The following is a 12,267-nucleotide window of genomic DNA, read 5'->3' as shown; positions in this document are numbered from 1 at the left end:
GAATAACTAACTTTAGATGAAGGATCAGTCAACTGATTGATTCCTATAAGGTTAATTCAAAATGCTTTGCCTAAATGTTCTTTGAACCTGAGTGAAGTTCGCCAGACCCTTCCTTGGAATGAATTACCAGCGTGCAGGGCGGCAGAAATTTCCTCCCCTCCCTCCTTCCCCCTTCCCTGGCCTTCTCTTCCCCATCTGTTTCCTTACCTTCTATTTTTTTTTTCTTCCTCTCCTTGTCTTTACTGTTTCCTTCCCTTCCTTTCTTCTTTCACTTTTGCTTTTCTTTGTTACTCTCTTCACTCTTCCCTTTCATCTTTCTTGTCTCTGTCTTTGCACCCTACTTTTCCTCTGTTCCTCCTTTTTTAAAACTCTTCCTTCCTTCCTTCTTGCTTTCTTGTCTCTTGGCTTTCTTCTCTCCTTTTTTTTCTTTCTCCCTTTGTTTCTATCCTTCCTGCTTCTCTTGAAAAGAAATCTGTCTTTCTCACCTTCGTCTTTCTTTCTCGTAAGTCTTTCTCTTTCTTTCTTCCTAATTGTCTTTCTTTTATTCTTTCTTCCCTAGTTTAATTTAAAAAGAATTCTAGGTATGTGGTCAAAACTCTTTTCCCAGATTATTTCCATCCATTCAGTACTTACTCATTAACGTTAAGTTCTGAAAATGAAGAAACACAGAAAGCTTACGATCATTCCTTATTTCCAAGGCAATAAAATGTCTTGATAGAACATAACTTGGTAAAATGAGTACAAATGTTCAACTTTGCCCCCGACTAGTGTTTCCTTTGCAAAGTTGTTCTGTGCAAGTTTCTTTAAAATCTCAGAAACATTAAATCCTCATTAATAGAAGCCCAATGTATTTATGGTGTCAAAATATGTTTCAGAAAAGCCAAAAGCAACCATTACACAAGTTGTCTCATTATCAATAATCTAGCATCATGCCTTTTGTGTGTCATTTCTTTACACAATATACTATCACTGATGACTTTTAGCAAATACATCATGGCAAAGGATTACTCTCATCAGAGGCAGACTTTGGAAAGGATATGCTAATTTCTAGGGAGAAAGAAAACATCAAAACCGTGCCAGCAAATAGCCAAGGGACTTTTATGTCTTAATATCCTTCAGAAGTGCTTTATCTCCTAGTGCAACATGTATCATAGTATAAACAGGAAATGAAACAGCCACAGCATCAAAGAAGCACTGCTGTGGCTGTAATGTCAGATCAGGTTTAATAAAGGTTATCTACAGTAGGCTAATCAAACCAAAGGGTGCATGTTTTAAAGACCCATTTGATAATTTCCATTTAAGGCGCCCCATCCAAGCGATCCGACAATGTCCCACGCCTCCTGCTGACTTTCTGTACCTTCTTTCCAACGGGACCCCCTTCGTTAGTTGCAAGGCTGTTTTGATGTCCTAATTTTTAGATGCTTCTAATTTGGAGGTGCTCAGCTTATCAGAAGTTGGCCTACTTTCACGCAGGCCTTGATTTCAAATATATATGTATAAACACAGGAATCCAACATGGAAAAGGGTCTGGAAAGGCACCCAGCCGTTCCGTCCAGGTCTGCAGCAAGCAGAGGTGAGTCTACCTGTTCTGATTTGGCAAATGACCAAGTAAAGGAACGCAGTCTTCTCCCTACGTGCTTCTGACAGTCATGATCCTGGAGAGATACAGACAGAGAACAGAAAGCAGAGGCTTCAAGGGCAAACCCAGGCTGGTGCTGGGGGCCACTGACTTTCATGATGCAGCCCTGTGGCTCCGACACACCACCCTGGGCCTGCCCATCCCCTGTCCACACCCTTCACCTCCCAGCTGGGAGGAGACCACTCCCAACCTTTGCAAGTCAAGTGTAGCCACCTGACAAGTGTCTGTGCCCCTCCTTCTCACCAGGCAGGGAGGGGAAAGGTGACCGCCCCGCCACCGGGCCTGTCTCAGCCGGGGCCCAAGGGGGTCACTTCGATCACTCCTCCCTTCAAGGCATTTTCGACAAAATTCAGTAAGTATCCGGCTGCAGGGGCTCACAGTGTGCACTGCCCCGCCCTCTTCCCTAGGATCCCAGCTCCCCAGCTCCCAGCCCCTCCAGTGGGGAATTCCTGCCTTTCCCCAGCCCTTGACCCCAGTGTCCCCACAGACCCCGGGGAGAAGTGGGGAGGGGGCCCTCTGGCACATGGCCCCTGACCCATCCACCTCAGTCCTAATGGGCAAGGCTGGGGCCGCAGCTCCCCCGACCTCCGCAGCTGCTGCCGTGACAGGCACTGGGGAGGCAGGCGAGCCTGATGCCGGCGGCTGGGGCGAGCAGGGTCAGAGCCGCGGCTGGGGCGATGCCATATGCCAAGGCCACCGCTCGGGGCGGGACCAGCCAACAGTTGCCCAGCTCACTGTGGAAGCAGCTGGGGGGCGGAGGGCGTTCTGTGCTTTGTTGAGAGAGATCCTGCCTTTTTCATCTCTTCTCTGGTCCTCCGGCCCCCCTGCAGAGGCCTGGCTGCCCAGCCCAAGGGCACCGCATAGCTAGAGCCAGAGCTGCTACGTGAGAGGCGTGTGGATGAGCTCAAGCCGCACAGCTGGGTCCCCGGTCCCCACGAAGGTCCACACCCACCCTGCCCCTCCCAGACCCAGAATCCAGCCCCACCAGCAAAACTCCAGCTTGACAACTTGCCACAAGGCCAGCAACCCAACCCCTCCGAATTCCAAACCTGCCCTGTAATCTCTCCACCCTTATATTCTGTGTGTAGGAATCTGATAAAAGAAAAACTCCATCCCTCCCACGAACTATGTGGGCTGCCCCGTCCATTCAGGATAGCAGATCAAAGGCACCAAGGACAGGCAGAGTCATAAACATCTAGCTCAACCCCCCAAGACCCTTATCCATCGATCTGGACCCCACCCATTCCAAGCCAAGGAGCACACATGTGCAGACTCTGGGATGGCTTTCAGGACAAGTGTCATTCCCATCTGTGAAAGCCAGCCATGGGAAAAGTTCAAGGGAAAGCAAGCTTGTCCAAGTCCATTTGTAAAGGCTTGCCTGTAATTGGAGTTAAGCTTTTAGTTTTTTCCTTCCTTGTAACTTAACTTTAAGCCAATAGGGAGGTAGCCTGGCTAAACGGGCAAGGTTTGGGGGGCCGTTAAAACCACAGGCCACTGTCTACTACTATTATTGTTAATTTCATTTACTCAATGGGTGTTTATGGAGGGACAGATAGACACCTAACGGAGTTCAGAGCCCACCCTGTTCTACGTGAATATACTATTCTGCTCCTCAGACGGTTATAATGGCAGTTGATCATTCTCTAAGCTGTATCGCCAGGTCAGTTTCTTTGGGAAGTCAAAGTGACCCAGGAGAACTTGGATAGACCAGGATTTGGGTTCAGCTCTTCCATTTTTTAGCTGTGGGAAGCTTGACTTCCTCTTCTGTAACCCTCATAGGATTGCTCTGAGGATGAAGTTGTCAAAAACTATAATGACGGGACTTCCCTGGCAGCCCAGTGGTTAGGACTCGGCGCTTTCACTGCCGGGGTCCAGGTTCGATCCCTGGTCAAGGAACTAAGATCCCGCAAGCCTTGTGGCACGGCCAAAAAATATATATCATAATGGTAAATTCACTGAGTACACGGTATAGACCAGGAATGGTGCTAGGAACATACACTTTTCTTATTTAATCCTCTCAACTACACTATCATCATTTACATTTTACAAATGAAGAAACTAAGGCACAGAGAGGTCAAGTAAGTTGTCCAAGGTCACACAGCTACCTGATGGTGCAATTGAGATTTGAACCCAGACAGACATGCATAAATATCAAATTATAATATGAAAGGGCAAGTAAAAAACATCTGAACCCATGCTGTCCAGTACAGCATGGAGCCACAGCCACACGTGGACAACACAGACAGAACATTTCCATCGCTGCAGGAAACTCCACTGGACAGCACCAAGCAGCCGTTGTCAAACACTTTTAGCAGTGGAATTATTTTTCTCTAATAAAATCTTGCATGAAACCTCAATGTATCAAATAAACAAAAAGTGCCATTTTAATTAAATTAGTATCAATGTATTTTCTAAAGTCAAATTAATAACATTAGCTAATTACACAATCAGTGAGAACCATCATGTTTTGTATGTATCAATTTTTATGTCATTTACTTTCAAACATTTTCATTGTAAAATGTTACATATGGACACTCAAAGCAAAGGACATAAAGGTACAGTTTAATGAATAACTGCAAAATAGACACCCATGTAACCACCACCCAGATCAAGAACTTGAACTTGCCAGGATTTGAGACACCCCCTCCCCTTTCCGATCACATCCCCTTCTACCTCCCAGAGTTTACCACTGTCATGAGGCTGTTTCAATAGACGAAAACAATATTAAATTGAGGGTTGTAGATATGAGATTGGCTCATGAGTTGAGTGATTTCTACATTTTTAAATGGTTGGAAAAAATCAGAAGAAGAACAGTATTTCATGACGTGAAAATGTATGAAATTCAAATGTCAGGGCCCACACATAAAGCTTTATTAGAACAAAATCATGCTTCTTCCTCTATTTATTATCTGTAGCTGCTTTTGTGCTACAAGGCAGAGTTGAGCAATCGTGACAGAGGTTGTATGTCCCACAAAACCAAAAAGATTTATGATCTGGCCTAGAAAAAGTTTGCCTACCCCGATCTAGATGACAGTTCATTCTTAAGCCAGCCTCAGCGTCCAATGTGTAAGTTACTTCCTTATTTTTGTTTTGGTTCTATAGTAACACAAAACTTCTGATTCACACAGATAAGAGGGTGACAGAGGTTTGTTTTTTTACACAACCCACCTTGCAATTTCAGAATACTGCTTTTTTTTCTTATTGAATTCTTTCATTAATTTAAGGAAGAAATGATACAAATATTATATAAATTATTTCAGAGACTAGAGGAGGAAGAAACTTCCCAACTCATTTTTGAGGCAATCATAACCTTAATGCCAAAACCTGACAAAGATTTTATTTTATTTTTTTTATTTATTATTTATTTTATTTTATTTTTCAAAAGAAAAAAATATACAGTTATTTCTTATACACATCGATACAAGAAAACCTCTACAAACACGATCAGATCAAATCTGGACATATATAAGAGGTATAATACATCTTGACCAAGTCTGATTTATTCATGATTGCAAAGTTTATTCAACATTTGAAAACCAGTGACTATAATTCACTCTATTAATAGCAGGAAGAAAAAAGTATACAGATCATTTCAATAGATGCAGAAAAAGCATTCAGCAAAACTGAAACTCATCAGTACTTTTAACCAGAATACTCTATAATTAAACCAATCTGAAGACTCAAATGAGAGGTAACTTGAAATCTTATTTCCAAGCTGAAATGCATGCAAGACCTAACCCTGGCTTCCATTCCTTACCGTAGATACAGACGTGAAAGAGGAAACACTCTCAACTTAGAATAAGTGCAAAAAAAAATCTATAATATAATACTATGAGGATGACATGTTATAAGTTTACTTATTGTTTGTGCAGCTGAAAATAAGGAAGTGCCAAGAACACGCGTGGAGCAGATGTGGTTCAATCCTATCTCCATTTGCTGTGGCACAATTTTGTGTCAGCAATTTGCCAAGCCTGAATTTAGAAAAAGACCAGTTCATCCTTTCTACTCTATGACACATTGACAAGAAGTTCAAATATATGCTCAGAGACAATCAGCTAAGACACTGGTGGTTTCTGATATGTTACGATTTGGTAGGGAACGCCAGTGAGCAGACCTGTTGGTTTTAAGGAGGATTTTTAAAAGTCTTAATTTTTTAAAATTGAAATTGAATTAAATGGTTGGGGAACCCCCAATCACTCACATACACTCCACTAGAGTGTTCCTAGGATTAGGGGAAGAGTTGGAATTTGTTGTTAATGATTCTTAAGCAGTAATTTGCAAAAAGTACAAAGGTGGAAGTGGATCTGCACATTAGAACCGGGAAGGGACACATTCTACTCATAACACAGATGACACAGAGTCAAGTCCAACAAAGCCCTGGCTTTTTCTCAACCGACAAATGTTGAGAGGCTCTGGCCCAGGGTTGAGCCAGGTTGCAAGCTTAACAAAGGCGGGATAAATTAGCGCATGCGGGCAATGGTTTTTTCACCCTCCTCCAACCTTTGTAGTCTTTCTCTTTCCCAGTGTCCATCACCGCCACTCTACCCTCTTACCCACTACATCTTCCCAGACCTCCAGCTGCTCTTCCAGGTCTCCTCCCAGTGGGGTCATGAGGATGGAGCCCTCGTGGATGGGATCAGTGCCCTCTCTTATAAAAGGGCCCCCAGAGAGCTTTCCAGGCCTCTTTGGACTCCCGGAGGACAGGACACGAAGTCAGCAGTCTGCATCCTGGAAGAGGGCCCTCCCCAGAGCCTGACCATGCAGGCACCCTGATCTTGGACTTCCAGCCACCAGAACGGTGAGAAATCAATTTCTGTTGTTTATAAGTCACCTGTCTGTGGTAATTTGTTACAGCAGCCCAAACTGACTAAGCCAGGAGCCTTTGGTGGAGGGTAGGTCCCTCTCACTGTAAGAAAAATTCACCACCTCCCACCCCTCCAGGAAGTGGACTCCTCTGTCCCAGCAGTCCAGGCAAAGCCAGAGAGTCACTCTGCCGCCCTGGAGGAGTGCACACCCCAGCCCTGAACCCAATGGAGCCGGGGACCAGGGTGCAGGATGTGCAGCTTTGCCCAGCCCAGGGCAGTGCTGTCTGCCCAGCACCATGTGGACGACAGAGACCAAGGGATTTGGGGAAGAGGAGGGGAGATGGAGGGTGCAGGCGTCGGCAGCACAGCAGTGGCGTCAGGGTCCGCACTAGTTAGCAAACTCTAGATTATTAAACTCAAAGGCACCAAGGGTCTCCTACGGGTATCACAAACCACAACCCCCATGATGGGTGCAGCCGGCCCACTCTGTTCCAGGGAGCGCGCCCGGCCAGAGCAACCAGACCCTGCTCTCGGCCCTGGGCAAGGGCTGCCACCAGAGAGTGTGGGCCCAGGGGTGCCAGATTTTCTGAGATTTCAAGAGCAGCCAGAAATCTGGATTTTTGTATGAAATCTTCCCCATCTGAAATGTCGGAAACAAATTCAAAATGTTTTGGATAATACACGAGCCAAACAACCCTCATCTGTGGGGTGAACAACTAGAAAATAAAAGATACCTTAAAATACCTACAGATTCCTTGGACATCAAGTCTTTCCTGTTACCAGAGGGCCATTCTTCACCTGGAGTCAAATTGTTACAGCTCTAAGAAGCCACCACAATGCCTGGGAATTCTGGTGCTGATGATTCAAAAAGTTATTTCTTCTGGCTTTTCATTCTAAGATTAACTGAAACTAGAGTTAGAAGGCCTATCTGGAAGGATATCTCTGTGCGTATGCATGCACACACACATTTACATTTATATAATAAATATATACATATAAAACACACATAGATAGATAGATAGATGATAGGTAGGATTTCATTTTTAATTTTTCTGAGCACAAATCAGCTGACAGAAAGGAGGATGACCAGGACTTTTCTGGATGGCCTAAAAGAAGTATTATGGAGATATGTAAATTAGCAGCTAATTGCAGGTATATGAACTAGTTAAATTTATCAGGAGAACAAATTAGCATTTTGTAGCAAGAGCCCTTAATACGTTTGAAGGCTTGTATCCAGTAGTATGCGTTCTAGGGCTCTAGACTGAGCAAAGAATCAGGATGCAGGAAAAGATGAACATGCAAAAATGTTCACTGCTGCTTTCTTTGTAATTAAAAAAAAGGGACTGACCTAAATGTCCAACAACAGCAAGGCAGCTAAATAAACCCAATCAATCTTGATTTGTTTGCATGGCGGGGGCGGGGGGGTGCGTCAGCCATGCTACTTGGCTGGCAAAGCAATGAGGCAGAGTGGTGAGCATATGGCCTTTCAATCAGATTGCTGAGGTCCACATCCTGGCTTTACCACTGACTCATAGTGTAATCTGAGGAAGTTGGCCATCCACAAGCCAAGGAGAAAGGCCTCGCTGTCCTCAGAAGGAGCCAAGCCAGCCGACCCTGACCTTGGACTTCTAACCTCCAGACCTGTGAGAAAATAAATTTCTCTTGTTTAATCCACCCAGTCTGTGGTACTTTGTTATAGCAGCCCTAACAGCCGAATACAGGCATGTACCTAAGAATGGAATTTCCAGGTCATAGAGTATATTTAAGATTAGCTCTGGTAAATACTGCAGAACTGCGCTCAGGTTAAATTTAAAAATCAGGAAAAATTATACACTCTTTATGTTTGCATATGTTGTGTGTATATAGATATAAACATAGATAGAGCTATTGCTAGATAGGAATAAAGACAAATATGTGATAGAAGGAAATGCATCAGAAAGTTAATTGTAGATATTTTTCTTCTTTTTGTCTATTTGTTATAATTAACGTGGCTTACTTACGTAATATAGAACCATAATAGTTACTATAATTTTGATAGAGGTCATTCTGGCCAATGGGATTATCAGTGAATGGTATTTTATATTATACTGGTTTCTATATTTTCCAATTTATCTATCATGGGCATAGTTATTTTTATAGTCAGAGGAGGGAAAAGTTCCCAATAAAGAAAGGAGAGAAGTATAGAAAGAAATAGAGTAACAAGCTATTGGCATTGATCTCTGAGTATTTATACCATGGAAATTGGCAAAGGCTATAGACCAAGGCTGAATTTATTGTTCTCTTGACTATCTAGGCTTAAGGAAGTAATGGAAAAAAATGTTAATAATGCAGGTTAAAGTTAAAAGTGTGTTATTTCTGTAACTGTTACATTGTGAATAGCACAAAAAACTGAAACTTAGGATTATTGTTGCCATTTCTTTATTTTAATTATCTGCATTTCCACATAATATAGTGCCCATATATTACTGTTATAATGGGAATGGGAGGAGAAGAGGTTCTTATAAAAAATTAGCAGGAAACCAAATTTTAAAGACTTTAGTTATTTACAAAACAAGTAATTTAGTTACAAGCCTGTGCTTATATTTATATACTTCAAAATATGAATTTGGATAATGATAAATTATACAAGGAAATATATAAGAAATTTAGAAAATTTTACCAATTTCAGTCTTTGTGCAAAATCCAAAATTTTTCACTAGTTAAAACTTCATATTTGTAAGCTGATTTTGTTTTTTTTATTTTAAATTTGGTGTCTATGAAGCTCAGACAATATTGCAATTATGTGATCCTATAAAATTATTCCACTTGAATTTTCTAGGCAGATTTCAATTTTTTATTTTTTCTGTGACACATTCTAGTATCTAGTGACTGTATTGTACTTTGTTGTTAACTTAGATTTTCTCGGCTCCTTAACTGAATTTTTTGTCAGTTTGGACTAATACAATCCTGAAGTAACAGTAATACATGCATTCATGTAAACATCTTTGGAAAAATAGAAGTTTCAGCACCTTAACAGCTAGGAATAAAAGAAAATAGAACTAATAATTAAGTAAAAAAAAATTAGCAGGAAATAAATCACAAAGCTGTAAGTTCTAGAGTGGCAAAACCATGTTTCAACACTGATTGACATTTGACAATTGTATGACACACTATTATTTTCTGTACCAGTGAGGACAACACTTCCAACAGAACTATGATCCTCCATCAGTTATAAGATGCATACAGATTTCAGGGGTGTTCATATGTGAAAAAAGAAAAAAAACATCTCAGAGCTAAGGACATTCAATGGGTAGCATCACGCACACTATGAAAGAAGCAAAGTGGTTTCAAAGTCTGTGCAGAACAGAGGACCAGGGCCTGGGAAGGCGAAAGCCCAGGCTGGGCGGAAGGTTGCAGCAGAAAGACAAGGGACCCTGGCTCGGACCCCACTCGCTGATGGCCAAGGAGGGGAAGGACTCACCTCCCCACTACATGGTCCCTCTCCAGAGGACACCCACTGACCGGGCAGGGAACTGTGATGTGTAATTGGCTAATGTCTGGAGGACACTTTGAAGATAAAAAGTGCCAGGTGGGTTTCATCACAGCCACTTCTTAAGATGATACTTGGAATAATAATACAGTTCTCCCCCACCGGGCCTTTCATCTGTGGATTTCAAAGCACTTAGGAGCCTTAATTAAGTCTCCCAGCACCTCTATGAAGTAGGCACTAATAGCCTCTTGTCTTAGATGGAGAGACAGAGGAGGGTAAGTGACTGGCTCAGGCCCTCAGAGAGGCCTTCGTTCAACAGGCAAATGTGTGCTGAGTGTTTCCTCTGTGCTAGGACAAGTGCTGAGCTCTAGGGGACCCAGCTAGAGCTGGGCTGTCCATCGTCACATTTGCAGGAATTCTGCAAACCCATTGTGAAACAAAGCCATTATTTAAGGGGTTTTTTAGGTTGGAGATAGGAGTATTCTTTTTTTTTTTAATTGAAGTGTAGTTGATTTACCATGTTGTGTTAGTTTCAGGTGTACAGCACAATGATTCAGTTATACATATACATATATATTTTTAAATTCAGATTCTTTTCCCATATAGGTTATTACAAAATATTGAGCAGAGTTCCCTGTGCTGTACAGTAGGTCCTTGTTGGTTATCTGTTTTATATATAGGAGGGTGTGTATGTTAATCCCAAACTCCTAATTTATCCCTTCTCCCCCCTACTTAAGTTTAAATTATATAAACTTATCATTAAATAAATTTATACTGCAAACAAAGGTAATCAGAACTTAAAACACATTTCTCCTAACTATTTTACTTTTACTATTATTTGTGCTCTTGAGGTTATTTAACCACAGGTGGTAATAACCACAGGTGGAAATAGTATATAACAAGGTACTACTGTGCATTGTTTCCCAATTCCCTGTTCAGTGATGTCCCATTGGTCCCTTGAAATCAGCCACAGTGGGAACATTTTACATCATGGAAATTAACAAGTGCTACAGACCAAGGCTTGATTTAGTGTTTTCTTAACTATATAGAAATGATAGAGAAATGTTAAGAATGCAGGTTAAAGTTAAAAGGGTGCCATTTCTGTAACCATTACACTGTGAGTAACACACCAAAAAATGGAGGAATTACTCCTCCAGCATTCAAAAACTATCATCCAGTTCAACAGAGAAGTCATCCATATCGTGGACAAATGAATGAAATTTCTACACACATGTTCCTTGTTTCACTTTCATCTTACTCGTTACATACGTGCAAATGTCAGTCAACTTTCATGTCAGAACTACACTTTCTTCAGTTGCAGCCATAGGTTGCCTATAGACATAAGAGTTTGACAAAAACCAATGAAGCATTCTAGGAGAATCAACCGGCAATATAGAACATACAATAAAAAGAATTTCTATTTTATTTGTACAGTTTCTATACATTTTACTATCAGTATAAATTATTATTATATATGCTTTTTTTCCCCAGAGAGCCTGCTGTTAAACGTTCTTCAGCACTCCCTTGGTAGACCCTTGGAAGGGCAAAGAAGTCACAGGCCCTGTCCTGGTGGACATGCCAGATCAACTGGTACTTTCAGTGTGAAGAGCTGTGATGGGCTCAGCTAAGCCCGTGCGCCACAACTACTGAGCCTGCATGCCACTACTGAAGCCTTTGCACCTACAGCCCATGCTCCGCAGGAAAAGAAGCCACCACAATGAGAAGCCTATTCACTGTAATGAAGAGTAGCCCCTGCTCACCGCAGCTAGAGAAAGCCTGTGTGCAGCAACGAAGACCCAACGCAGCCAAAATTAAATAGATAAAATAAATAGATTTTTCAAAAATAAATAAATAAAATAAAATGATTGTCATATGAAGAGACAATCAAAGAGTGTGCAGTTGAAAATGTAAGAAAAAATGTTACAGAGGTGCGTTGGGATGCTAATGTAAAAATATGTAGTATTTGCCAGTTTTTAAAAGTTTATATTTTTGTGATTTATTTAATCCTTCTAAACAAATAGTTTCATACCTAATTCTGTATTCATCGTTTGGATTATTTTTCTTAATCTCTCCAAATTTGTATCATTTCAGGAGCCACAAAACTGGGGAGAGCCCCCGGCTGGGGTACATGCAGGGTTGTTATATGACTCCCAGGGAGAGCTTAGTGGGGAAGATGCTGCCTGCCCTACCCAGAAACCTTAGGGATGAGGGGGAACTCAACAGGCAGGGGGAAATTAAACAAAGGAGATGGCTTACCTGTGTCTCTTCTGCATTCTCTCTCCTCAGCTGGGCTGCTGACGTACACATGGCATCTCTATGTGGTCTTTCCATCTGGGCTAGTCTGGGCTTCCCTG

This window comes from Mesoplodon bidens (assembly GCF_964165515.1).
Source record: "Mesoplodon bidens genome assembly, chromosome: 19".
Lineage (NCBI taxonomy): Eukaryota > Metazoa > Chordata > Mammalia > Artiodactyla > Ziphiidae > Mesoplodon > Mesoplodon bidens.
This window is presented reverse-complemented; position numbering follows the sequence as displayed.